Raw genomic sequence first — 26,864 nt, 5'->3', positions numbered from 1 at the left:
ACCCACTGACATCCATCTTTATGATGCGACTTATTGGGTAGCCATATGAATGTTTGTGCTCGGCTCTCTGTGATGATGAGTGACTCACTGAAGACAGAGATTTGACAAAGTTGGCTTATCTAATGACATGTAGGATCTAAGAGAGGGATATAGATAAGGAAACATCTGTCCTGTTCATCAACTGTTCTTATCTCCCTTATGGAAAAACTGTTTCTCAGTGCACATTTGTTTTCAATTCATTGGTGTTCAGAGTAAAAAAGTGAGCTTTTCACACAGGAAGACAGGCTGAGACTCTGAGGCCTGATGGGTTGTAGAGGAAGTATGGCTTCTCTTGGTCCTTGATGATTGTGCTGAAATTTTGCAGTGTCTACTTTTGTGATATTAGTGTGGAAGCAATATGAAACACCTCAAATCATGAGTGAATCTGCTTTGATTGCACAAAGAGTTAAGTTTGTCAACATTGCTGTGTCCAGTGACATTAACAGTCTAGTGTTTTCAGTGGACATTGAACCTCACTGTTTAGTGTACAGAAATGTCACATTAAAATACTGTATATCACCTATGTTTTATGGACTCTGCTATTTTTTAGCTGTTGAATAGATTTTAATTCATACTTCAGACAGTCTAAATCTAAAAATATTAATTCCATTGATGGCACATTGTTTGAGACCACCAATGTTCTCTAAATTTGCCTATATATAAACAGACAGCAGATGTTCGCCATAATTTAAAAAAATAAAATAATAATTAATACAGTGTGTGTGTGTGTGTGGGTGTGTGTGTGTAACACCTTAACAGAAATATTAACTTGCACTGATATCTCAAATTCTGAGCAAGGTTGCAATAATTAAACCCCATTTTGTTATGTAGACAGCAAAAAGTCAGGGCAAGATATGTCAAGGATGAATAATTCAAGCCTCTTTGCAAACATTTACACTCCAAAAACAGTGCTGTAGTATGATAAATTTATGATCTCATATGTTAAAGGAATATTCCGGGTTTAATACAAGTTAAGCTCAATAGACAGCATTTGTGGCATAATGTTGATTACCACAAAAATTAATTTGGACTTGTACCTCCTTTCGAGGTTACAGTGAGGCACTTACATTGGAAGTGAATGGGGCCAATTGTTGGAGGATTTAAAGTGAAATGTGAAGCGTATATGTTTATAAAAGCATTTAAATTCTTTCTTCTGTTAAAACATATTATTTGAGCTGTAAAGTTGTTTAAATCGTAATTTTTACAGTCGTTTTAGGGTTTTTTGACATTACATCATCATGGCAACAAAGTTGTAAAACTGGATATAACTTTACACAGAAAATGTTAGTTAGCGATTTTTATCACACTAAAATCATGTTAACAGGCATATTGTTTACGTCTTGTGGCGATACTTTTGAAACAATGTGTATTTTAACATTTTACTGATTGGTAAATTAACATTTACATTTACTTCCATTGTAAGTGCCTCACTGGAACACAGATTTGAGCTTTTTTAAAGAAAAGTAGGGACGAGTCAAAATAAATTTTTGTGGTAATCAACATTATGCCACAAATGCTGTCGATTGAGCTTAACATGTATTGACCCAGGAATATTCTTTTTATAGATGCGTGTTCTTTCTTTCAATATTCAGTATGATCCACAGTATGATCTACAGTATATTTCGAGCAATAACTCATTTCTGGCTAATGAGGTGTGAATAAACATGTAAACCAAGCCAAGTATTAACAGAAAAACCTCTGTTCTCCATTTCCATTGCTATGTGAATACACAGTACCATGACCAACAGCCCAAATGCAAACATGTTGGCAGTGTATAAAAGTCAGGGAAAGAGTACAGTTAGAAAGAGAGAAACATTATACCATGATGTTTTGGGTGTAAATCTCCCATGTGTAAGGGGATTTTTAGGTTTTCAGAGGAATGGGATGGTAAATCGATGGATTCCATATGTTGGAGTTCAGGGTCTTCTGTAAGTGACATTACAATTGCAAAACCCGAGCCAGCTAACAAATGAAGGCAAATGCAGCCTGTACAAAAGCTACTGTGTAAAACATAGGGGAAGAAATCACTCTCTGTCATGCCATGGCAGCATATCTGTACATGTCTCTGACCTGTACCAATCGGCCATACAAAACCAAAATGCAGTAACTATACCAACACTGAAACTGGGAAAAATGGTTTCAAAGTCAACGTGGATTATATATAATATAAGAATCTCACTCTATTTTCTCTGAATCTCAGCATAGATGAGCCAAACTTGTCTGACACAAGACAGATTAAGGGACCTGATTTCTGTCATAACCCAATTTTGACAAAATGTGTACTGTAGTTACTGCATTTTGTCTTTGTAGGGCAGTAATAGTTTTCAACTCAGGCTTTCTACAAAATGTTATTCTGTAAATTCTATGATTGATTCATTTCCTTGAAGTGAACCATGTTTGAGTCACGATCTCAGGGTTCATATCTATGGTATGACTTTGTGTTGCATCGTGCAGAGGAACTCTAACTGATTCATAACAAACCGGTGAACTTCCCTCTTCCACCACCAATGTCTGTAAATCACGGGTTTATCCAGCCCTCCTCAGATTCCCACTTAATGGCTCCTCTTGATTTCATATTCAAAAGAATTGTACTATGCAACATTTCATCACAATCGCCTCATAAAGACATCAGTCTCACCCATGATGGCAGGAAGAAGGAGGAACACTGTGAGCGATGAAGCTGTGAGTCATTGCTTTAATCCCTGTGTCTTTATTACATCGTATGGCAACATTTCCTACAGCTGTGTGCTGCCGCAGGATCAGTTGTCTTCTCTGTGCGGGCGGAGGCTCTATCTTATAGGTGGTGTAAAGAAGGCCGAGGGCAGCTTGCTGAAGGTGTTGATTTGACGTTGAGGTGAGAGTGATACAAGGCACGTGAGGTTGGTCGAGAGAGAGAAGAAACTAGAAAACATCTACAGGCGTACATGTCATGCATATTGTATCTAAGACATGTTAAAAGCCTACTAAAAACACCCAGTTATGTATGTGTAGCTACACATTGTTTAGTATTCTTGCTTTGAAATTACAGGTAGTTTTACTTACTGTATGTTTGAGTACTAAGTATTTTGCAAACGGAAAGAGCTGTTTAGCTTTTTTCATTTCCTTTATTGACATGAGGAGATGAGGAATATAGTGATATTTCCAGAACTACCAATGCAAAAAGTTAAGAAATGTAACCATAACATACTCTAAATTTACCCTGTTAACAAATGTTATGTTTTCCAGCATTTGTATTTATTTGTCAGCTTCCATTTCATTTCACATTCTTAGCTGACCTGAAACCAGACAGCACATTTTGGATTCAAACTTGGAGAGTTTCAATTGAGTAATATAACATGTTGCATCTGCATAAATACATTTCTCTTATAATAATAGTTCTGTATGTATAATGCATGATGCCATTTTGTGAAATAATTTGTCTTTGGTCAACACATAAAATTACTTCAAGAACAGAACTTTGAAAAGTGTGAATATCCACATCATCAGATATTGTATTGAGCATTATTCATCACTAGGGCGCTTCAATAACCCATTTTAGTCTTTACATGTTTATTGCATTCCAATATAGCATATAAAATAAACCTGATAACCTTTCCAGTTGTTGTTATCACAGAGGCTGACATTTGTCATTAGAAAAGTTTTATGTGGGTATTAGATTTTAATCGGGAACAGATTATCACCTTTTCTTAGCTCTGTGTATTATTTTCATAATCTAAGAATGCCAAGAAAGCCATGATCAGCTATATGCAATCCTTGTGCTGGCTTTGGTAAATCCTCTTCCCTTCTTTAACCTTGTGCAGTTTAAGTTAATTTAAACCGACTGATCTCAGTTCTGGAGACTCTGTTGTAAGTAAAGAGTTAAACTTTCAATGCACAGAGTCATGTGACAAAACAACATGCTGCCGACCACAGCGGAGTTTGTCTTTGAGAGAAACACTAATAAAACTACATCTGGTAAGAAACCTAATTATGTTTTTACAATGAAACCTGTTTGCGTCTGATTAGATTTGTAGATTAGAGCAAAGATTGAGTCTAGTTTCATCTGATATTCCATTTTTAAAATTTGAGCAATTTATCCAAAATGCCATGCTGCTAAACACAATGTGCACTAATGTGTACTTTAGTGCATTTTTTCCTTATAATTCCTATATTTACTGTGCAATATTACACTGAGAATCAATGGGCTCATCCAAAAGCTGTCAGAGGCTTTATATGGAGTTAGGATTAAAATAATGTGCATTTGAACTATTCTGAGACCAGTGGAGACAGACCGCACATTGGAGGTTAAGTCATTCACTAAATAGGGAGCAAGGGATCATTCTATAGCTTTTCTATGAAGACAAGTGCTTTTAATCCTAAAATCCGACCAAAAGTTCAGTTTCAGGCTGCAGATGATGTTTGGACCACTCAACATATTAGGCAGACATGGGATAATGGTAATCAGCACATAGATTCAGAGTTTATAATGTATAATTTTATTTTAGCATGGTTGGCAGTGATTAGATGATGATGGACATTACTTTGAATCAGAATTCATTATGCTAATTTCTAATGTTTCATCTGTAACGTCTCAAAAACATGAAAAACCAACACTCCTGGAAACATAAACAATTTGATAAAAAAATAAATAAATAACAAATAAATAAATCTGACTTTCTATAGCTTGGTATTATTTAAAATTTCACAACTTAGTCCTGTTTTTGTTTTGTATGTTTATTAGGTGCTACTAGTTGCAAATAGAAAATGCACACAGCAGTCATGCTCAGGTCTCAGGAGGTTAATGTTTTCAGATGTTTAGTTTATAAATCTGTTAAGCTGTTTCACTAAATTTTTAAATCCAGAGTTCAGAGTGAATAGTTATCTAGGTTATTTCTTTTAATGTCTCAGTGGGACTCCATATTTTGGTGAGAAAGTGTTACTGTGCAATTACAGTCCAAAGAAGACAAACTTCAGAAGAAAACTGTCCTTATTCTCAAATAAAGAAAAATATGCAAAGTTTTGAGGCATGCTGCATAATACAATGGATGTTCATTTCTGCTGTGTAGGCAAGTTCAGACACATTGAGAACAAATCTGAATTGATCATAATAAAATGTTTTTATTTGCAAGAGGGAAAAGAATAGCTCAGAGTATAATTAGTTTACAAAAGGCTTTTTGTTCCTTCCCTCCTTGCTTCTGGAGCGGCTTTCCCCTGCTTTACGACAACAAAGAGGGCTAGAAAAGAAAGTTGGGTGTTTAGGAGGATGCTGTGCTATGCCTGATTTAAGTTTTCTGCATTTCACAGATGGCACAGCGCGTGAATTTGCATCGTTAGTGTTACTGAATATAATCCCCATTCTTATGAGGCTACCTGGTTTACAAGTAAGTTTAATAGGTGTTACTTCACTATGATCATATGCATACCATAAGATTCTTTTGTAAGAGAAATAAAATAAATTAAAGAAAAAACACTCAGATGCCTGTTTAGAGGAAATAGCTGCATGGTGAATCTCTGTGCGGCGAGACCCCAAAGCCCAGCTGCATGTTTTGGTAATCACCACAGTGGTTGGTGGATTTGCACAGACTCACAAAAATTAGGCTGGCTCAAGCTACCCAAATCTTTGTTTAATCCGTTGTTTCAATGAGTGCTGTTAAGGCACCCAGCTACCAAATATATCTATACTATGCAAACATAATGTTTTTTTAAAGTTCTGGGGTACACAATGAAGTATACTGAGTTAGTTTCAGACTTGATATTTTGTGACCAGTTAATCTCTTACCTTCCAACTTGACCTAAATTTTGTGGTGTGACCTTGATTTTATACACAATCTCAAATACACAAATATATTTAATAAAGAAACAAAGAAAAAACAGAATACATTTATATAATGTGTTCATAGTTTTGACATCACTAAATTTTTTTTATTTTTTTATTTTTACTTGAATTATTTTATTTAGCTACACTTTGTATGAAGTAGCCTACTGTACATGGTGTAGCAGGCACACAACATCTCACTATTAACTAAGCACATACTACCATCTAGTGTCATAGTTTGGAAAAAAAGCCCAAGTGTAGTGGAAGACCTCAGAGTATTTTTGGAAGGAGACATGCAAATGAATAATCCCAGTGTTCACTTTGTATAGTTGTATAATTGTAAATATATAGTTGTACAATTAGCATGCCATAAAGGGAAGTAAAAACAACAAACGTTTAACGAATGCCGTCACTGGATATTTTCAAGATAAATTCAATATCACATTTATAAGAGGAGCCTATTCACCTTCCAATGTATCTGGTCAGAAACTGAATATTCTCTTAATTATGCTGGAAATATTGATTTTAATGAATCTCTCTGGTAAGCAAAGGAGTATATTGCAGGCTGTCTGACAAGGGCTAAACCTAAATTATTTTAGGCTTAATAGCTTAGGTTCAATGACATGATGCTCATTTTTTTGTCCAGATCTATTAAATTATTCAAAATGAAATAAAAATGCATTTCACACAAAACAATGACTTGAATACACATCTTCTATGATGAACATGTTTTCAAATACATTCAGTTCAAAGTCATTTAGATATTTTTTTCTTAAATAATAATAATAATAATAAAAAATAAATAAAAAAATCATGCGATGTAACTGTCTGGAGAAAGTAAAATAAATAAATAAATAAAAAGCTGAAAACTTTATTAATATTTTATTATTATTTCTTAAAAAAAAGATAAAATAAAAAAAAATAGCCAGTGAAACAATTTTGTTAAAAAATATTATTAATATTTGTAAAACGTTTGTCCAAATGCATGTGGTCATGTGGTGTAACCAACACGTAGGTTGCCATTTGCCAAAAAACCAACAACAACAAAACAAACAAAAACAAAACAAAACAAAAAAAAAATCATATATTTTGACATTTTTATGAAAAGGCCCATTTTGTTGAGGTCATATGGTATAACCTTTTTTAAATTGTATTTGTATTTGTGTGTGTGTGTATATATATATATATATATATATATATATATATATATATATATATATATATATATATATAATGTATATGTATTTGTATATGTATATATGTATACCTTGAAAAATACAGTATGTTTTAACATATATGTATGAATGATGAATTTGTGCACATTCTCATGTATTTCAGGTGTATTTTTAGGTGCAAACATTTTTAAAGTCATTAAATCAATGTTTTGTAGAAAATATTATAAAGGTTTTTAAAATGTATGAAACTAAATTGGAAACTGATTACATTTCTAATCAGTTTCCAATTTAGATTAAACATTTAGAAATTAGATTTCAGTTTAGATTAAAAACTAGATTTTTAAAAGATTTCTCATTTTATCACCTCGAACCTTATTTGTAAATGACACAAAAAAAAAAAAAAAAAAAAAACAGTTTTTTTTTTTTTTTTTTTTTTTTACTGATGTGAGCTGTTGAACTCGCTTTCTGATCCCCGATTCAGTGAATTAACTTCGACACTACATTGTTCACCACGATGACATCATCACAGAATGGTAACTGGATTACCTCATAGACAACTCCTTTGACCAATGGCATCCTAAACACCAATTTGCTGCAGTATTTATTTACCTCTGATGCCCAATGACAGCTGCTTGCGGGCATCGCTCACAAGTGTTTGTGGCGCGTGGGCTTGCTCTTGAGGTGAGAGTAGCGGGAGGCGTTGTCTTGTGGTCCATGTCTCTGATGTTGTTTTGCACGAGGAATTCCCCGAGAACATCTCACAGCGAGAACTCGCATGTCTTTGAGCAGTTTTTAGAGGTAAGGGAGCGCTCGTGCACGAGAACGCAAATATGTGAGCGAGCACATATTTGCAGACAGACTGTATTGGTGAAGGTGGAAAAGCGATACGAAACATTTCTTTTGCAATACAAAACTGTGCATTCCTCCATTTTCTGGAAAAATCAAAACTTGAGCCATTAGGGTAAAAGCTCTATTCATGAAAGTTAATGGAAGTAATGCACAAAATGTAGGTCGCCCGAGCATCGTTTGGGTCACTGCGCGTGCTCCAGTGCTGCGTCTGATATGATGACCTGACCTTGCGCATGACTGAGCAGTTCAACATTTATCTGTTATTCCATCGGATTGTGACTTGTCTCATAATAAGTGCCAAAGTTGCTTCTCCAGCTTTTGCATTGTCATTGCATATTTTAACCATTGCATATTGCAAATAAAAATACTTAAATGTAAACAATTCTACTGAACCAAGGTAGTGTGCATTAGTGGTAGAATAGGTCTATAACCTGTATTAATCTAATAGTAAACGCACTGCTCACCTTATTGTAAAACCAAGACATGGTTGCATGTTCTTCACCAAACAGTATGCTCTCCTGTGTGATGTTGGACATGAACATTATACATTTTACCTTTTGATTCCATGCCTTTTGTATTGGTTTTGTATGTTATCATCTCATTTCATGCATCCTTAGAGTTATACTACACTGTATGCCTACTATATGCTCTGTGATATAGCTGGAGGCTTACTTAATCATCTACCTATGTATTGTATCTTACTCTAATTAATCATGCCTGTCAGTTATATGTTGGCCACTTGTAATCTAGTTTTATTAAGAGATTTTAGAGCTTTACATTTACATTAACATTTATTCATTCAGCAGATGCTTTTACCCAGAGGGACTTACAAATGAGGAATAGCTACAGAAAAAGCGATTTGTCCTAAGGAGACAATAACATTAGAAGTGTTGCAATACAAAGTTTCAAATTGCTCAGAGAAGTACAGGTAGGGAGGAAGATGAGAGACGGTGGTGGAAGAAGGGTGTGAGGCCTTTTTATTATTAGAAAGAAGGAAGACACTAAGTGCACTTAGAAGACACTTAGGATTGGGTCAATTGCTCAAGAAAAAGATGCATATTTAGATGTTTCTTTAAAGTAGTTAGAGAATCGGATGGAGTTCGGAAGGTTGTTTCACCAGCGAGAAAAAGTAGAATTGAAAGTCAGAAAAAACGATTTTGTACCTCTGTGAGATGGCACCACGAGGCACTGTTCACCCGCCAATTGCAAGCTTCTGAAGGGCATATAGACTTGAAGTAGTGAGTATAGATAGAGCAGCATGGAACCAGTGGCCGTTCTGTAAGCGAGCATCAATGCCTTGAACTTGACACAAGCAACCATTGGCAGCCAGTGCAGTTCAAAAAAGAGAGGCGTGACATGTGCTCTCTTGAGCTCTTTTAAAACCAAACGCGCTGCAGCATTCTGGATCAACTGCAAAGGTTTAACTGTAAATGTAGGAAGTACTGCCAGAAGAGCATTGGAGAAGTCCAGTCTAGATATGACAAGAGCTTGGACAAGAAATTGTGTAGCATGTTCAGAAAGGAAAGGTCTGATCTTCCTAATGTTGTACAGTGCAATTCTGCATGATTGGACTGTCTTTACGATGTGGTCCGTGAAGTTCAGCTGATCATAAAACACTACCCCAAAATTTCTGGCTGTCAAGAATGTTTTAATCATTGACGAATCTAGCTGAATGGTGAAGTTATGTTGTATAGCTGGGCTCGCTAGAACAATAAGATGTTCCGTCTTTGCTAGATTGATTTGGAGGTAGTTGTGGTGAGCAGGGTGGAGACGAGCGGCGTCTGGGCAGAGCAAGGCCGGGTAGATAAGTGGCAAATGACTTCCATCTGCACGCCACAATAGTATTCTTTTATCCAGCATGAGATTTCTACCAGGCAGGCTGAGATCTGTGCAGCTATACCTTAGGCTCATCAGGTTAGAATAAGAGGTAGAGTTGTGTGTCATTGGCATAGCACTGATAGGAAAAAACATGTGCCTGAATGACAGATCCCAGTGATGTCATGTAAATGGAGAAGAGGATGGGCCCAAGCACTGAACCCTGAAGTACCCCGGTAGGTAGTCTGTGTGATCGACACAGATCCCCTCCAAAACACCCAGAAGGACCTACCTGCGCTGTGAGGTAAGACTCAAACCAGTGGAGTGCGGATTTCAGATTTCTGTTTTCCGAGCCAGTAGCAAATATATATACTGGAACTTTAAATGAAATTGAATCTCCAGTGTCAAAGAACCCTTGAAAATATATTGCCAGTCATCACTTTTCATCTCAACACTTTTGACCTTGGTAAAAGGACACCTGTTTAAAAAATGTTTCAGAGAAAGCTGACAAATCTACAGTAGCTGTCCATTCAACAGCCCATATACTTTTAAATGCCTAAGCTATAGCAAAAAGTGAGGACTGGGGCTGTCAAGATCCACAATGAAAGGGGGGACAAAAAGCATAAAATACTATGAAAGTGGTCAGAAATTTAAGTCATTATTCACTAAAAATCTTGCCTTAAAATCTAGCTTGACAGCTGAGGTCAACATTTACTTTCATTGTATATGTAAAAGAGCAGCTTGGACATTCTACTTTAAACAACTTTTATGTTGCATAAAAAGACAGTTATACAGACTTCGAAAGAAATGAGGGTGAGTAAATGATGACAAATTTGTATTTTATGGGTAAACTATTCCTTTGAGGCACAGCTATTTTAAAGGTTTAATACATACTGTATTTTGTTTAACTCTTAACAAGGATTGTGTGGCATGGGGGGCGTGGTCATGTGTCGGTCTGCGGGAGAGGGAGAGCGGTAAGGCTCGTCACCTGGCTTATAATTATCTCTAACACCTGTCTCTCGTTGTAGTGATGGCGGAGGGAGAATTAAAAGGCACGCCAAAGCATCAGAGAGAGAGAGAGAGAGAGAGAGAGAGAGCGAGAGAGAGAAAGTCTCCAGAAAGCACAGCAGTCAAACATAGAGAGAGAGAGAGAGTGATTTTAATTTATTTATGAACTGGTTGTTTTGACGGTTACCATCAATTTTGTGTAAAAGCTGACGATTAAAATGACTGACCTTGAACCTGCTTCGTTGTCTCCTGACTCCTCCATTGCCCACAAACTTAGAACCTTTCTACAGTGGTACCGAGAACCCGGCTTTGGAGGAGAGCGCTGTTATGGAGTCTTCACAGCTGGGCAAAGTCTTCAAGACCCTCACCAGCATCCAGCAATCACAACACCAGGCCCTCATGGAGGTATGCCGGGAGCAGGAACAACTCTTCCAAGTCCTGCTCCAGGCACAAGCAGAGGACCGGCAGGTGCTCCAGAGCTTGATCACCAGGTAGGGGGCTGGCGCCGCGACCTCCTCGGAGCCTGTTCCACCGGTGGCCTTGATGAAGATGGGGCCAAAGGACGATCTGGAGGCCTTCCTTGACCTCTTTGAAAAGACCACAGAGGTTTGGAGGTGGCCTCCCGATCAGTGGGCGGCCTGCCTGTTGCCCCTGCTCTCCGGGGAGGCGCAGCTGGCGGCACAACAACTTCCCGCTGTCAGCCTCCTGGACTACAGCCACCTGAGAAAGGCCATCCAGCAACGGGTCAGTCGGACCCCAGAGCAGAGCCGACAGCTTTTCTGCTCATTAAGCTTCGGGAAGGATGGCCGCATGTTCGCTTTTGCGCAGCAGCTCCGTGATGCCTGCCGGAAATGTTTGCTATTGGGGGGGACCCGTGGCATCGTGGAAATTGCCGATCTGGTGGTACTGGAGCAGTTTGTCTCCCAACTTCCCCGAGGCATGTCCGAGTGGGTCCAGTTCCACCACCTGGCGTCGTTGGAGGAAGCTGTCCAGCTGGCAGAGGACTTCATGGCAGCATTCCCTGGAGGCAGCGAAGCAGTCTCTTCTTCTCTCTCTTCTCTCTCCACACCCTGTCCCTCCATGTTCCCTCCCCTCCCCCCGTTCCCCTCACTCCCGCCCAGTTATGGCTCCTCGGAGGTGGGGAGGCCCGCCCAAACCCCGTGTCCGGTCCAGAGGACCCTTCCCCTTGTCTGTCTCTCCTACCCCCCCGTCTCCCTCCGCTATCCCCTCCAGGTTGGCGAGACTGCCCCCACGAGTGCGGAAGGAAGACCTGGGCCGGTCTGCTGGAGCTGCGGTGAAACCAGACACAGCCAAGAGCGATGTCCAGTAATGGAGGTGGGGACATTGGTCCAGATCCCCGACGCTCCACAGGCTGCCCCCAATTGGGCAGGGGTGTATCGGATACTGGTAAGAGTAAAAGGGGATACACATCAAGCTTTGGTGGATACAGGTTGTTCTCAAACCTCGATCCACCAATGCTTGGTGCAAGGCGGGGCATTGGATAAAAATAAACTGGTGAGGGTGAGGTGTGTGCATGGTGACATTCACAAGTATCCAGTGGTTACCACTGAGATAAGATTAAGGGGAATAAGGCATAGAGTCGAGGCTGCGGTTAATCCCCGCCTCACCCATCCACTAATTCTGGGAACCAATTGGCTCAGTTTTAAAAATCTATTGAGGGTACTGTGTGTGGATGGGTCCTGCAAATTAGTGGGGCTGGGTGTGGCATGCGATACTGTGGCTGGTGAGGCGGTACCAGGGTCGTCAGCATCAGCTCCGCATTAGGATGATGCAGACGAGGGAATTCCCATTCTCAGGGGCTTCCCAGAGGGGGATTTCCCTCTGGAGCAGTCGTGTGATGAGTCCCTCAAACACGTCTTCGACCAAGTGAAAGTCATTGATGGTCAACAGCTGCAGCCCGGTGTTGCGCTCACATACCCGTACTTTTCTATAATTAAAGAGCGGTTCTATCGAGTGATGCAGGACACTCAAACCAAAGAGAATACAACGCAGCTGTGAGTACCAAAGAGCCATCGGGAAACACTCTTCCAGGTGGCTCATTATAATCCAATGGCTGGCCACTTAGGTCACGAAAAGACTTTGAACCGTATAATGGCCCGTTTCTTTTGGCCAGGCATTCACGGGGACGTTCGCAAGTGGTGTGCAGCGTGCCGTGAATGTCAGTTGGTGAATCCACCGGCCACCCCAAAAGCGCCATTGCGCCGGCTGCCGTTGATCAAGACCCCCTTCAAAAAAGAATTGCCATGGATCTTGTCGGGCCATTAGAGCGGACTGCACACGGGCATCACTTTGTATTAGTTCTGGTGGATTATGCAACACGATATCCGGAAGCAGTGCCCCTGTGCAACATCTCAGCACGTAGTGTTGTGGAGGCACTCTTCAAAATTATCTCCCGAGTGGGGATTCCAAAGGAAATCCTCACTGAACAAGGCACAATGTTCATGTCATGTACACTTTGCGAACTATATGATTTATTAGGTATTAAATCGATTCACACCAGCGTTTATCACCCGCAAACCGACGGGTTGGTCGAACGATTTAATAAGACCTTAAAAAACATGATTCATAAGTTCGTACACAAAGATGAGAAAAACTGGGATAAGTGGCTTGAACCCCTGCTGTTTGCAGTACGAGAGGTCCCGCAAGCCTCCACCGGGTTTTCCCCGTTTGAGCTGCTGTATGGGCGCCGGCCGTGCAGTGTGCTTGACGTCATACAGGAAGCTTGGGAGGAAGGACCTTCGAACAGTAAAAATCAAATTCAATACGTTCTTGACCTTAGAGCAAAACTTCACACTTTGGGGCAGCGCCGAATGTACGACAGGGGCACTCGACTATGGGAATTCGCACGGGGAGATAAAGTGCTTGTATTGCTGCCCACTTCAAGCTCCAAATTACTCGCCAAGTGGCAAGGACCCTTTGAGGTTACACGACGAGTCAGAGATCTCGATTATGAGGTTAGGCGAACAGATAGGGGAGGGGCATGTCAAATCTACCACCTCAACCTCCTCAAACCATGGAGAGAGGCGGTACTTGTAGCCTTAGCGATGGTAGTTCCGGAGAGGGCGGAGCTTGGGCCGGAGGTATCTCCCAAATCAAGTTTATTCACCCCAGTCTCTTGTGGAGACCACCTCTCACTATTGCAGCTTACAGATATTGCCAGATTGCAAGCGGAATTCGTGGATGTGTTTTCACCCCTACCCGGTCACACGAACCTCATAGAGCACCATATCGAGACCACCCCGGGGGTGGTGGTTCATAGCCGCCCCATCATCTTCCCGAACACAAGAAAAAGATTGTTCAGGAAGAATTAAAGGCAATGCTCGAGATGGGCGTAATACAAGAGTCGCACAGTGATCGGGCCAGCCCGGTAGTTCTGGTACCGAAGAGCGACGGCTCGGTCCGCTTCTGTGTTGAATACCGGAAAGTGAACGCGGTGTCCAAATTTGATGCTTATCCAATGCCACAAATCGGTTGGGCGCGGCTCAATTTTACTCGATGCTGGACTTAACAAAGGGTTATTGGCAGATCCCTTTAACTCCAATGTCCCGAGAAAAGATGGCTTTTTCCACACCGTTCGGATTACACCAGTTTGTGACTCTTCCGTTTGGTTTGTTCGGAGCCCCGGCTACGTTTCAGCGCCTTATGGACAAGATCCTCAGACCGCACACGGCATATGCCGCTGCATATCTAGATTACATCATTTACAGTAATGATTGGCAGCGGCATATGCAACATCTGAGGGCTGTCCGGAGAAATCTGAGACAGGCAGGACTCACGGCCAACCCGAAGAAGTGTGCAGTTGGGTGGGTGGAAGTTAGGTATCTGGGGTTCCACTTGAGTCACGGGCAGGTGCATCCACAAGTTGACAAAACCGCAGCAATCGCAGCCTGCCAGGTGCCCAAGACCAAAAAGGGGGTAAGGCAGTTTTTGGGGCTGGCTGGCGAAGGTTTGTGCCTAGCTATTCTGATGTCACCAGCCCGTTGAATGACCTTACTAAAAAGGGGGCTCCCGATCCGGTCCAGTGGACAGAGTTGTGCCAACAGGCCTTCCTTAAGGTAAAGTCCACACTGTGTTGGGGGCCGCTTTTACATGTACCTGATTTCTCTCTCCCCTTTATTTTGCAGACTGATGCATCTGACAGAGGGCTGGGCGCGGTGCTCTTGCAGGAGGTGGGAGGGGAGGAACAGCCAGTGCTATTTATTAGTCGCAAGCTCTCCTTCAGGGAGAGTACCATCGAGAAGGAGTGTCTTGCGATTAAGTGGGCTGTTCTGACCCTCTGCTACTACCTGCTGGGGGGGCCTTCACCCTCTGTTCTGATCATGCTATTCTGCAGTGGCTTGACCACATGAAGGATACTAACACAGACCGGGGGCACAAATGGTTGTGGCTGACTTTCTCTCCAGAAATGGGGGAGGAGTAGGCAGGCTGGATGTTGCCCTGGCCTGAGTCAGCGGTGGGGGCATGTGGCATGGGGGGCGTGGTCATGTGTCGGTCTGCGGGAGAGGGAGAGCGGTAAGGCTCATCACCTGGCTCATAATTATCTCTAACGCCTGTCTCTCACTGTAGTGATGGCGGAGGGAGATTTAAAAGGCACACCAATGCATCAGAGAGAGAGAGAGAGAGTGTGTCCAGAAAGCACAGCAGTCGAACACAGAGAGAGAGAGTGCTTTTCATTTATTTATGAACTGGTTGTTTTGACGGTTACCGTAAATTTTGTGTAAAAGCTGACGATTAAAAAGACTGACCTTGAACCTGTTTCGTTGTCTCCTGACTCCTCCATTGCCCACGAACTTAGAACCTTTCTACAGATTGTTTTTTTCACACCATTCCATATTTGCATGAAGTGCTCTGACATCAACTGCTTCAAGCAAGTCTCTCATTGCAACTTTTAGACCCAAAGAGACAGAGAGGATGGAAAGTTCCTGTCTGTGTACTTCAAGGACAGGGCCTGTAGCTGAGTTGGCTAGCACCTCTATTTCCAGTGATGCTCCTCGAGCTTTGGGTAAGAGTTTCAGTAAGTGTTGAATGTTTAGTTGGATGGAACAAACCCTGCGATACAGCATCACGTAATACAGCCCAGACAGTAACTAGAGCTTATCTATAGAAAATGTTCCTTCACCTCTGGATCCCTGGCAGAAAAGTGATAGTTTAGCCTGGTGGAACTTGACAGATAAGACGATGAGGTATGATAGCACACATACCTTGTGTTTGAAGGGTATGAAATAGCATTTAAACACTTATTTTATTCTTTCTTTTAGCTGGTGTATTGTTGTTCAAATTGACTTACAGTACATTTTTTAATACAGGGACAAACAGCCTGGGGTTAAGTGACTTGCTTAAGATGATAGCTCATGAATCTGTCTCATTTGGTCTGGTAACTGAAAAAAGGTTTGTAGGTTACCAGGCCAGAGCTTCATGACTTTAGTTTTTCCTTGTAGTAGAAAAGATGTGAGGAGAATGACAGTCTAAGTCACCATTTATTTTCATTGTTTTATTTTCATTTTCATCCAATGAGAGTGAATGGTGACTGAGACAAACATATTGCCTGACATCTCCTTTTGTGTAAGTCACATGGGTTTGGAACAGCGTGAGAGTAAACAATTACAGAATTTTAATTTTGGGGTGAACTATACCTTTAAAAACAAACAACAGCAATTGAGTCATGTTTACATGCCATAAAAGGAGTGGACATACTGTAATTAAAAGTTGGGCAAAATCTTCTGCCGTTTTCCAGTAAAGTTTTTAATAATAGGATCAAATGGGCAGATGTAATTTATATCAAACTTTATTGGCAAGAGAAACTTGAGTGTACATTACCAATGCATTATTAGACTATACATTCAGTACATGCTGAATGCTGAAGTTTAAATACTCAAAACTACACTGTATTATTTTCTCTGGCTGCTGTTCAGTCTCTCTCACGCACACGCTGAATCTCTTGCTTTGACACTGGTTCAGATGACAGCAAGTGAGTGAGTGTTTTCAAGCGATGCAAAGAGCCACGGCAGCTTGCCTGTATCTCTCCCACACCTGGCTCTCCACTTGAGCATGCACTGCTCCACACATTCACTTTTTGTGCTAGGATGTGCAGTCGAGTTGAATGTGTACCTCCTGAAAATTTATATATGACAATTTTAGCCACATGATGTGGGGAAAAAACATTAGTGAAGTTTCAGGAACTGCAAAAAAACGGATACTACATTAATTGCGTTAATTTTTTTAAAACTGGTTAAACAGTTTATATATATATATATATATAATGTGTATATATATATATATAAACTGTTTAACCAGTAACACCTATAACACCTTCATACAATACAAAGTGCTTCAATGTATATACTGTATTATTATTTGTCATTACTGTAAAAATGTCTTGTGTCAAATTGTCTCTTTCTACACGGCTGTTCTGAATAGCTTCAGCACTCAAATAAGCACATCAGCAGTGTTTATTATGTTTTTGTGTGTTTCATCCACAGGTACTCACATTCTCTCTCTCTCTCACACACACACACACACACACACACACACACACACACTCAGCTGATGATCTGCATAGCCTGTGTAGCAGATTTGCTGAGTTTAGAGAGGACTACATAACTGCAAACCAAAGCATTGGCAACATCCTGAGCACTCTCCTCCCTCTCTCTCTCTCTCTCTCTCTCTCTCTCTCTCTCTCTCTCTCATTGCTGTCTTTCTCTTCCTTTATCTTACACCTTTCAGAGAGGATTCTGCTCAGCCCATCTGTGTTTCCACAGTGAAAGCCAAGCTGGAGTTATCAGGCAGCAACTCAGCACAAGACACCGGTGAGTGTAGACCTGCAATATGTCTTTTTATCTATTCTATAGTAATAGACTGTGTTTGTGTGTGTCCTATGTGTGTAATTGTTGCATGTATAGGGCCCCTATGGAAAGTAATCTTTGCTTCTCCTTAACATTTGTATCCTTCCTCATTTTGTAAGTCGCTTTGGATAAAATCGTCTGCTAAATGGATACATTTAAATGTAATGAAAATGTAACAGATGCCATGCCTGATAATGCTAGGAGGAGACATGTGTTTCATCTTTGTCTGTACACCAGTGCATCTCTCAGGTGTGGGATATGCAGTCATATTGTAGCTTTCGGTGGGCACGCTTGGGGAGTAGCGGATTACTTGTAACGGTGTTAGGTAATCAGGATACAGAAATTAGGTAACTGTAATCCGTTAAAATTACATAAAACATTGTAATCAGATTACAGTTACGTTTAAAAAAAATTGGGATTACTGTCAGGATTACAAATTTTAATTTCTGACAAAAGCAATAGTGAATTTTCCTGACATAAAGTGATAAAGACAGCAGTTTGTTTAGAATGAGAGATGGTTTAGATGCGCATTCTCTTCGGGTTCTCTCTCATGACTCACTTGAGTCAGGAGCACCTCCTACTGTCGCATGCGCAAATAACACCTGTCTCATATCAGCACTCTGCTCTCAAGGCAAACAGCTGCTTCATCGCGATGGCCACGGAAGAACATACGTTATTCTCTTTTTAAAAGAGAAAAGTGAAACAACATTCAAGTTCATTGGAATTTATGCCTTCCAGTTGTGAAGATGCTCTCATTATCCAAAGACCTGAAAATTTGAAGGTAATAAGAGCCACACAGAAATCACATTAGCTAGGTTAGCTAACATTAGTTAATATTAAAATGTGTTAAAATGAGTTGGCCTTAGTGCTCAAAGAAATCCGTTGCCCTCATCATTTGGCGGGAGCAGGAATAGCTGCCAATACTGACACAATTTGCGCATCATTGCTGGTACGGCATTGAAATCCCCTGGTTTGCATGGTTGCAAATGCGAACTGTACAATATTAGCCAGGACGTCCTGTATGTTGTTCCGTTCCATATTGAAGCTGAAAAAATAAAGTTTGATAAAGTTGGAAATATATTCACAGATTCTAACTTCCCGGATCAATAATTCATGAGCAAAACGTACCACAAATGACGCCTCTTTCCATCCGTAGTAAGGTAGACAATGAGCTACAACCTAATTTTCATCAAAACAAGCCATCCTCAGAGCTGGACAAATAACATTGGTCTCTACGTGCAGCCGGCTGTGACACTAGTGCGCAGGGACCGTCTACAAAGTGCAACACCGAAAAGCGATACAACAAAAATATTAAATATTTCATTCTTACAAAGTGTAGTGTTACCAAAATCAATTCACACATCAGTGGTCTCCTGTTGGTTATACTACAACACTTAGTTTGGAAAAAAGGCTTTTGCATAATTTTTGGGAATTTGTATTTGGAAAAATATTCAATAACTTTACTCTTATGCAGTGTAGTGCCACCAAATTCAGTTAACACATCAGTGGTCTCCTGTTGGTTATACTACAACACTTAGTTTGGAAAAATTTGCTTTTGCATAATTTTTGGGAATTGTTATTAGGAAAATATTCAATAACTTTACTCTTGTGCAGTGTAGTGTCACCGAAATCACTTCACACATCAGTGGCCTCCTGTTGGTTATAATACAACACTAAGTTAGGAAAAAATAGGCTTTTGCATAATTGAGGTATTGTTATTAGGATTAAAAATGCTGTGCTGCAAAATTTGTGCCAACGGAATTAAACATCTGTCCATAATAAATGAGTGAACTAGTTTTGATAGCTCTTCTCTTGATGTGTGTGATACTATATTTTTATTCAAGACAAATACACAGTAGTGTAGTCTAGGTCATATGCCGTATGCCCACCTATCTTTCTTAGGATTTTGCGTATGTCCACCTAAAATAAGTGATGATACGTATGGCCGCCAGAACAACGAGTAGGCTTTTGACCTGGAACATTTTCAGTCTACTAACGCGATGCCGCAGCACCTTTGAGTGAATTGTGTATGTGTGTGTGTGTATGTGTGTAATATATATATATATATAAAAATTATTATTTTTTTTTTTTTTTTAAGTGTACAGAGATTCTCTCTAAATGCGCACAGAGCTGTGGGAGTGCAAGTGATGGCACTAGCAAGACAGACAGTCTGACTAAGCTGGTACACCACTCAGAACGTTCATTTCAGACATGATTGGATATTTGCTAACCAATAATATTTTCTGTTTCAGTAAGGGGCAGGACATTTTCAGCATCTGATGCACAAGCATCACTTGAGTAACCATAATTTGCACTGTAAATTTATTTCCCTGCTAAATGTAAATATATGTATATATTGGTCTTTCATAAAGTCACAGTATGCCCACTTCTTCAGACACTACTACACCACTGCAAATACACCATACAAAACGGCATAGGTCCACAGGTGCACCAGTTTGACCAAATCATGATACTTTATAACAATGTAACTTGGAATCCTCACCACAAAGAGAACTGGACAACACCTGTCAAAAATGATTGCATATCTTTTCACATATTGGTCATAAAAACAAATGGAGGTTCACAAATAATTTTCTAAAAATTATTATGCAAAAGCAAATTTTTTCCATAACTAAGTATTGTAGTATAACCAACAGGAGACCACTGATGTGTGAAGTGATTTTGGTGACACTACACTTTGTAAGAGTGAAATTATTGAATATTTTTGTAGTATTGTTTTTCGGTGTTGCACTTTACAGACGGTCCCTGTGCACTCGTGTCACAGCCGGCTGCACGTAGAGACCAGTGTTATTTGTCCAGCTCTGAGGACGGCTTGTTTTGATGAAAATTAGGTTGTAGCTCGTTGTCTACCTTACTATAATTGGAAAGAGGAGTCGTTTGTGTTTTAACAACGTTTCGCTCATTAATTATTGATCCGGGAAGTTCGAATCTTTGAATATATTTCCAACTTTACCAAATTAAAAAATTACCCCTCCCCCGAGATGAGCAATACTTAAATCTTCATCATTTAGGAAAAAAGGTTTTGAATACAACAACAATACAAAAATCAGCTGAAAAAATACCTCTGGAAAACCTGCTATGACTTTCTGTCCTTTTTCACCTCATGACTTTGCATCTCTGATCATTATTAACAATTCCAAATTGTACATATAATACCAAATTAACTGAAAATGTGTTTTACATTCTTAGGAAAGAAATGAAAAGAATTTATCTGATTTTGATAAATGATTGTTTAGAACAGTTCAAATGTCTGGGTGAGGGAGACACTAACTGCAATACATGGTAGAATTACACTTTGCAGTGTTTTTGAATCTGAGGTACACTATATTGCCAAAAGTATTCGCTTGACTGGCCTACACAGAGTCCTGACCTCAACCCGATAGAGCACCTTTGGGATGAATTTGAGCAAAGACTGTGAGCCAGGCCTTCTCGTCCAACATCAGTGTCTGACCTCACAAATGCGCTTCTGGAAGAATGGTCAAAAATTCCCATAAACACACTCCTAAACCTTGTGGAAAGCCTTCCCAGAAGAGTTGAAGCTCTTATAGCTGCAAAGGGTGGGCCGACATCATATTAAACCCTATGGATTAAGAATGGGATGTCACTTAAGTTCATATGCGTCTAAAGGCAGATGAGCGAATACTTTGGCAATATAGTGTATATCCTGTCAGATTTAATTTAATGTTAACCAAGACATAATTCAGTGCATCTGTTCTGATTATATTTGCTTTATGAGAAATTTTCTTTTTCTGTAGCAGACAGAGAACTCACCTGATTTTTCTTTTTTGTTTTTTACGAGTTTTGTCTTCAGTTCAAATTGTTGTGCTGTGAGTGGCTTACTGCAGTCTTGGAGTTTTACAGTCATACAGTATGTACACTCATTGTGAGAGAGTTGTGATAGTCTTTTTAAAACTTTTATATGTAATATGAAAGGAAGAAGTTTGGTCGGATGGTCAGAGTTACGTATGGTATGTGTACCTAAACTTCCAATACTTCTTGCCTGCTTTAGAAATGTCTGTATTCCCTGTGTATGAAGTTTATGTCCAGGCTTTGTGGGATCAGCTTCTCGCTGTGTTTGAGTTCTGCATCATATGATTCCACAGTTTTGTTGATGTAGCACTGTAAAGTTAAACAGTTTTTCACAGTTTTTTTCTCTATCCACTGTGGAGATCATCAAAAATAAAGTGACATGGTTCCACAGTGCACTCTTTACGATCTGACTCTTAGGCTTTAGCTCTTACCTTTGTTTTTCCCCCAAAAGTCAAGCCAAGTAGTAAGTTACATCTATTAACTCACAATAGGATGTAGACTTAGCACTTAGCCCCAATTTACTGTATACTGCACGCAAGCACAGCAAAACTAGTTTGCTCCCATTACAATCAATTGGGTGCAAGTCATTGTTTGTATATGTATGAATAGACACTTTTTTGTCACTATTCGTTTTTTTTTTTTTTTTAGACATATAAAGAAGCCTAATGTAAGTTTAAGTCTAAGTTTGACACTTTTTAAACCTTTTTATTTTAATAATCCGAAACCTTGTAATCCTGGTATTAACCATATAACTATAAATATAACTTTATAAGGTTAGTAAGTGGTTATAATGTTCACATGCATAATGTTGACATCTTGTGGCTATTCTTTTGAAACTGTTTATTTTAACATTTATGCCTCATTAACTTCCATTGTAAGTGCCTTAATGTAACCACAATTACAGGTCACAGTACATAGCTTAACTTGTATTGGTCCTAGAACGTTCCTTTAATCCAATTCAAATGAAACAGGCCGACTAAAACTAAATAAATAAATTTGTATTGTTTTTCCAGACATAATTTTTCTTGGTTTTTGTATTAGCAAAGACTCCAACAGAGCAGTTTTTGTAGTTAACTGTTGGAGAGAGAGAGGCAGAAAAGAAAAACAATGTCTTGGATGCATGCCTAATGAAAACTGGCAGGAGAGCATCCAGCTCTTTCTGTCTTGTTCAGCTGCTCTTAAAAACCCTTGGGTAAGTGGTTGTCTACAATAGACACTGACCCCCACTCAACTCATCTCTAACATACAGCAGAGTTAGAAGCCACCACACAGAGCCCTGTAGAACAGTTGAAGGATTGCCACAGAGAGAGAGAGAGAGAGAGAGAGGTGAAAGGAATGAGAGCATGCTGACGATGCAGTAAGCAGCCCAGAATCATGATGAGGCAACAGTGAGGCTTCACTGCATTATGATCTCAAGATCAAACCCTGCCCCACCCCTCTCTCTCTCTCTCTCTCTCTCTCTCTCTTTTTTCTGGCCTGGTCGAAACCTGACTCATTCCATATGTCCAAAGGGTAAATCATTTCCGCTTTGTTCCAGCTAAGATGTTACATAAACTGATGTATTCTGTTGGGGGGATGCATCATTCTCTGTGTTTTTATTTATTATCTGTTACCATTTTTAAATCAGAGAGAGAACATATATGGATGATCTGGCCAATTGATATGTTAACTCGTTTGTACTGTAAGTCATGTAAGTCTCACATGACTCACTTTAATCAAGGGGCAATTTACAGTGTATGGTTCGATTTGTCTGGTTCATTTCACTGCAGTGATTCAGCACTGAGTTCTTCTACAGTTTAATCATGTGTAATTAAGTAATCATTTAAAGGAATAGTCAAAAATGAAAATTCTGTTATTATTTATTTACCCTCATGTTGTTCCAAATTCATATGACTTTCTTCTGCAGAACACAAAATGATACAGTATATTTTAAAGAATGCCGCGACTGCTGATTTCCATATAATAGCAGTTGATTAGTGAATCATTTTAAAGCTTAAAAAAGCACCCAAAAAAGTCTTACAAGTAGTCCATGTGACTCGTGCCTCACTTTGAATAATGAACAAAAATAAATTTAAGTCGTTATTCACTCTCAAATCAAATCATTGATCAACTCATGTATACAGAGCCAAAATCAAATATGGCAACATGTCAAAAACATCAAACCTCATTGGTTCTTGTGTCAGTGACGTTTGGTCACGAGACACACTCAACCAATCATCCACATTTATTAACATTCTTTAAAATATATCCTTTTGTGCTCAACAGAAGAGAGGAAGTCATATGGAACTCATATAAAACTACATGAAGGAAAGTAAATAATAACAGAATTTCATTTTTGGGTGAACAATCCCTTTAAACTATAGCAGAGCAATAGTTGGGTGAATGTTGAATAAGTTTTCCTGGATCACGATTTTTCCATTTCTCAAGATACATTGAGATTGGGTGAGATTTTTTTTGTTTTGTTTTGGAAATGACCTCTGTGTGTGTGTAGCAGTGGCGCTTACGCCTGACTGAGTATTGTAGTCGATAATATCCTCCCCCCGCACTGCACCACCCATAACAGCATGAGACAGCAGAAATGTGAACTTGATTCTATACATCATCCCCTTTCTCCCTATTTTTCCTCTTCTTACTTTCCTTTCCTTTGCTCTCTCCCTTTTAAAATGGCTCACACAATGCAAGTATCCACTGTTACACTGTAAAATCTAAAAAGTTGACCTTACTTAGATTTTTTTAAAGGCTATCATTTAGCATGCTTTTTAAGTAAATGTACTTATTTGGCTTAATTAAACTTATTTAAAATAAATTAACATTAAGTAGTTACAAGTAAACTTAACTCGGTTCAGTGCCCGTCCTTCAGAAGGTTATACACATTTTCTGTTTGTTTATTAAATAATTGGTCTAATTCAGTTAAGCTTTCAGCTGTCATTAAGACTGAGTGTAGTACTCTCAGCACTGTTTAACATTTATTACCGTAGATTTTCCCCCAATATCACCACAGAAAATGTGAGAAAAGTCCACAGATTCTGTCTGGACCTAAATAGCCAAAACTTGTCTACAGGTAATGAATTTTGTAAAAACAACAACAATAACAACAACAAAAACAATAATAATATTAAAAGACCTTAGTCAGGGTAGACATCTTATCCTAGATCATATCTATTTATTTATTTTTAATTTATTTATTGTTTTTATGATTTATTTTCAGTGTTTCACCAGCAGACAGATCAACGTAGTTTTGAACAACAGTACAACCATTTTGTACACAGTTTTGTACAACTGTTGTATACTGTATATCCCTCACAGCCTTGTTTTCATTCCAGTCAAAAAATTAAATAAAAAAAAAAATTAAACATGACGCTTCTCTGACTGAGGTCCATAAAGAGTATGTACAGTACAGTTTGGTTCAAATGAATACATTCTGGAAGTAACACTACTGTTTATCATCAAGTGGGTTATTTGCTGATGCCAACAATTTCAAAATTGCAGATATTTTCTGTATTGGTGAACCACTAATGTGAACACTCATGCAAGCACAGTGCATTGATTGCAGTTATCTGGTGTATTGACCCTTTAGCTTGTGTTGTCACTGTTGAACATATGCAATGCATAAGGTTCCATGATTTAGTCATCTGATTAGTCTGAAGCTAAATCAATAGGCTTGACTGTCTACATACACTAAATGGCCTAAAGTATGTGCACACTTATTTGGTCACTCCATTAATTCATGTGAATACAAATCATAATGTGACTCTATAGAGTGGCATTCCAGGGCATTCTGTGCTTCCAACTTTGTGGCAACAGTTTGGAGAGCTCTTTTCTATTCCAGCAGGACAATGCCCCTGTGCACCAAGCGAGTTTGGTAAAGAAATGGTTTACTGAATCTGTTGTGAAAGAACTTGACTGGCTTGCACTTAGCTAAGACCTGAACCCAACTGAACATATTCGAGGTGAATTGGAACACCAACTGTGAACCAGGCCCTGCTGCCAAAACATCATTGCTGACAATGATGTTCTGTCTGAATGGGAGCAAATCACTGCAGCCACGTTACTATATACTGTATAGTGGAAAGCCTTCTCAGAAGAGTGGAGACTGTTATTGCAGCAAAGGGGGAACTGATGCCTATTGTTTTTTAAATGTAATGTTCATCAAGCACATATAGTGTCCACAAACTTTTGGCCACAGTGTACTCTTACACTTCTATGTGACAAGTCTACTCTGGTCATGTGTATATAGTCTCTCTCAATGATGCTCATGATTTTCAGCAGTTTCACGGGTGGTTTAGTGTAGTAGAGTGTGGTCAGGTCATGCAGGGTGATTACGAGCCCATGCCTTCTGGCCACTCAGCAGGCAAACATTTTAAGAGCCAGATTGTACAAAGACATTTAAAACCAAAGCATTAGTCATTAGACTAAAGGTGAATTAACCAGTGGCCCACAGCATTAGGTATCAGCAGGCCACTGTTGATATGAGACGTATTCTGATACAAGAGTCGCAAGACGTGATGAGATAAAGACTGGTGAAATGTACCTAATTTCTGGTGTATGTTTCTGGAGACTGTTTTAGGCTCTTTGGGGTGTGATCCTGGATTTCACTTTCAAGTTTTTGTTTAGTTGCCTGTCAAAGCTGAAATTTATTGATCTACACAGTATTGTGTGTTGTAGCATTAAAATGATTTTTCACCGAAAATACCGGAATAGGAAAACCCTTTCATTAGAAGGGGATGTCCACATACTTTTGCCAAGTAGTGTATCTCTTTGCCTTAAAGGGATAGCTCACCCAAAAATGAAAATTCTCTCATCATTTACTCTCATACACATCTGGGATGGCATGAGGGTGAGTAAACGATGAGAGAATTTTCCTTTTTGAGTGAACTATTCCTTTAAAATTGTAACTGTACCTTTTAAAGTATAGTACATTCAGTTGCTAAAGTCAGAGAGCAGTTTAACTTGTGATAAACTGGAGCTGCCCTACAGATGTACCTTTCATTACGTTACATTGACACCCAGTTACAAGATGTTTAGCAGATGTTAATTAGATTGTGATGCTTGCCAGATGAAAAGATCTACAACAGACATCTCGTAGATGTACGTGTGCTTGCTGAAATTGTTTTCTAGGTTAAATTTTGCCTCATAATGCAACACTTTATCACTTAATTTTCTCTTGATCATTTTAAAGTTTACAACTTAATTTTGAATGAAATGAAGATTTGAGAGAGGAAATCCAGGCAAATCAGCTATGAGAAGATGTAGGCTAAATATAAACGTCGTCTTGGTGGTTTTCTAGTGTGTGAAACAAGTAACTGGCGCCACCTGCTGGCTACAACTGGCTAATCACACAGATGCACTGTATCCGGAGTCCAAAAACAACTTTTTTCCTTGCCTGCTAATGGTGGGTGATTTGAGAACATTTAACGGCCATAAATACTACTATGTGGCCATTAAACTTTATTTTGTCTTTTTTTGATTTTTTATTATTGGTTAACAACT

At 39.4% G+C, this 26,864-nt stretch overlaps 1 protein-coding gene across 3 annotated transcripts in view; it reads left to right on the top strand.

The window, feature by feature from the left end:
* The first annotated feature begins 7,598 nt into the window (after positions 1-7,598).
* Positions 7,599-26,864, top strand: part of LOC127419706 (voltage-gated potassium channel subunit beta-2-like) — a 109,779-nt gene continuing 90,513 nt past the window's right edge. For 2 of the 3 annotated variants that reach the window (XM_051661348.1, XM_051661350.1), the window contains exons 1-3: positions 7,599-7,806; positions 9,844-9,976; positions 17,425-17,507. The gene's annotated coding sequence lies outside the window, so the exon portion shown is untranslated. The remainder of the gene's footprint in view (positions 7,807-9,843; positions 9,977-17,424; positions 17,508-26,864) is intronic. The other variant, XM_051661349.1, reaches the window with a different exon arrangement.

Source organism: Myxocyprinus asiaticus, chromosome 29 (genome assembly GCF_019703515.2).
Source record: "Myxocyprinus asiaticus isolate MX2 ecotype Aquarium Trade chromosome 29, UBuf_Myxa_2, whole genome shotgun sequence".
NCBI classification, from domain to species: Eukaryota; Metazoa; Chordata; class Actinopteri; order Cypriniformes; family Catostomidae; genus Myxocyprinus; species Myxocyprinus asiaticus.
Note: the sequence above shows the minus strand (reverse complement) of the source record. Positions and strands in the feature narration are given on the sequence as shown.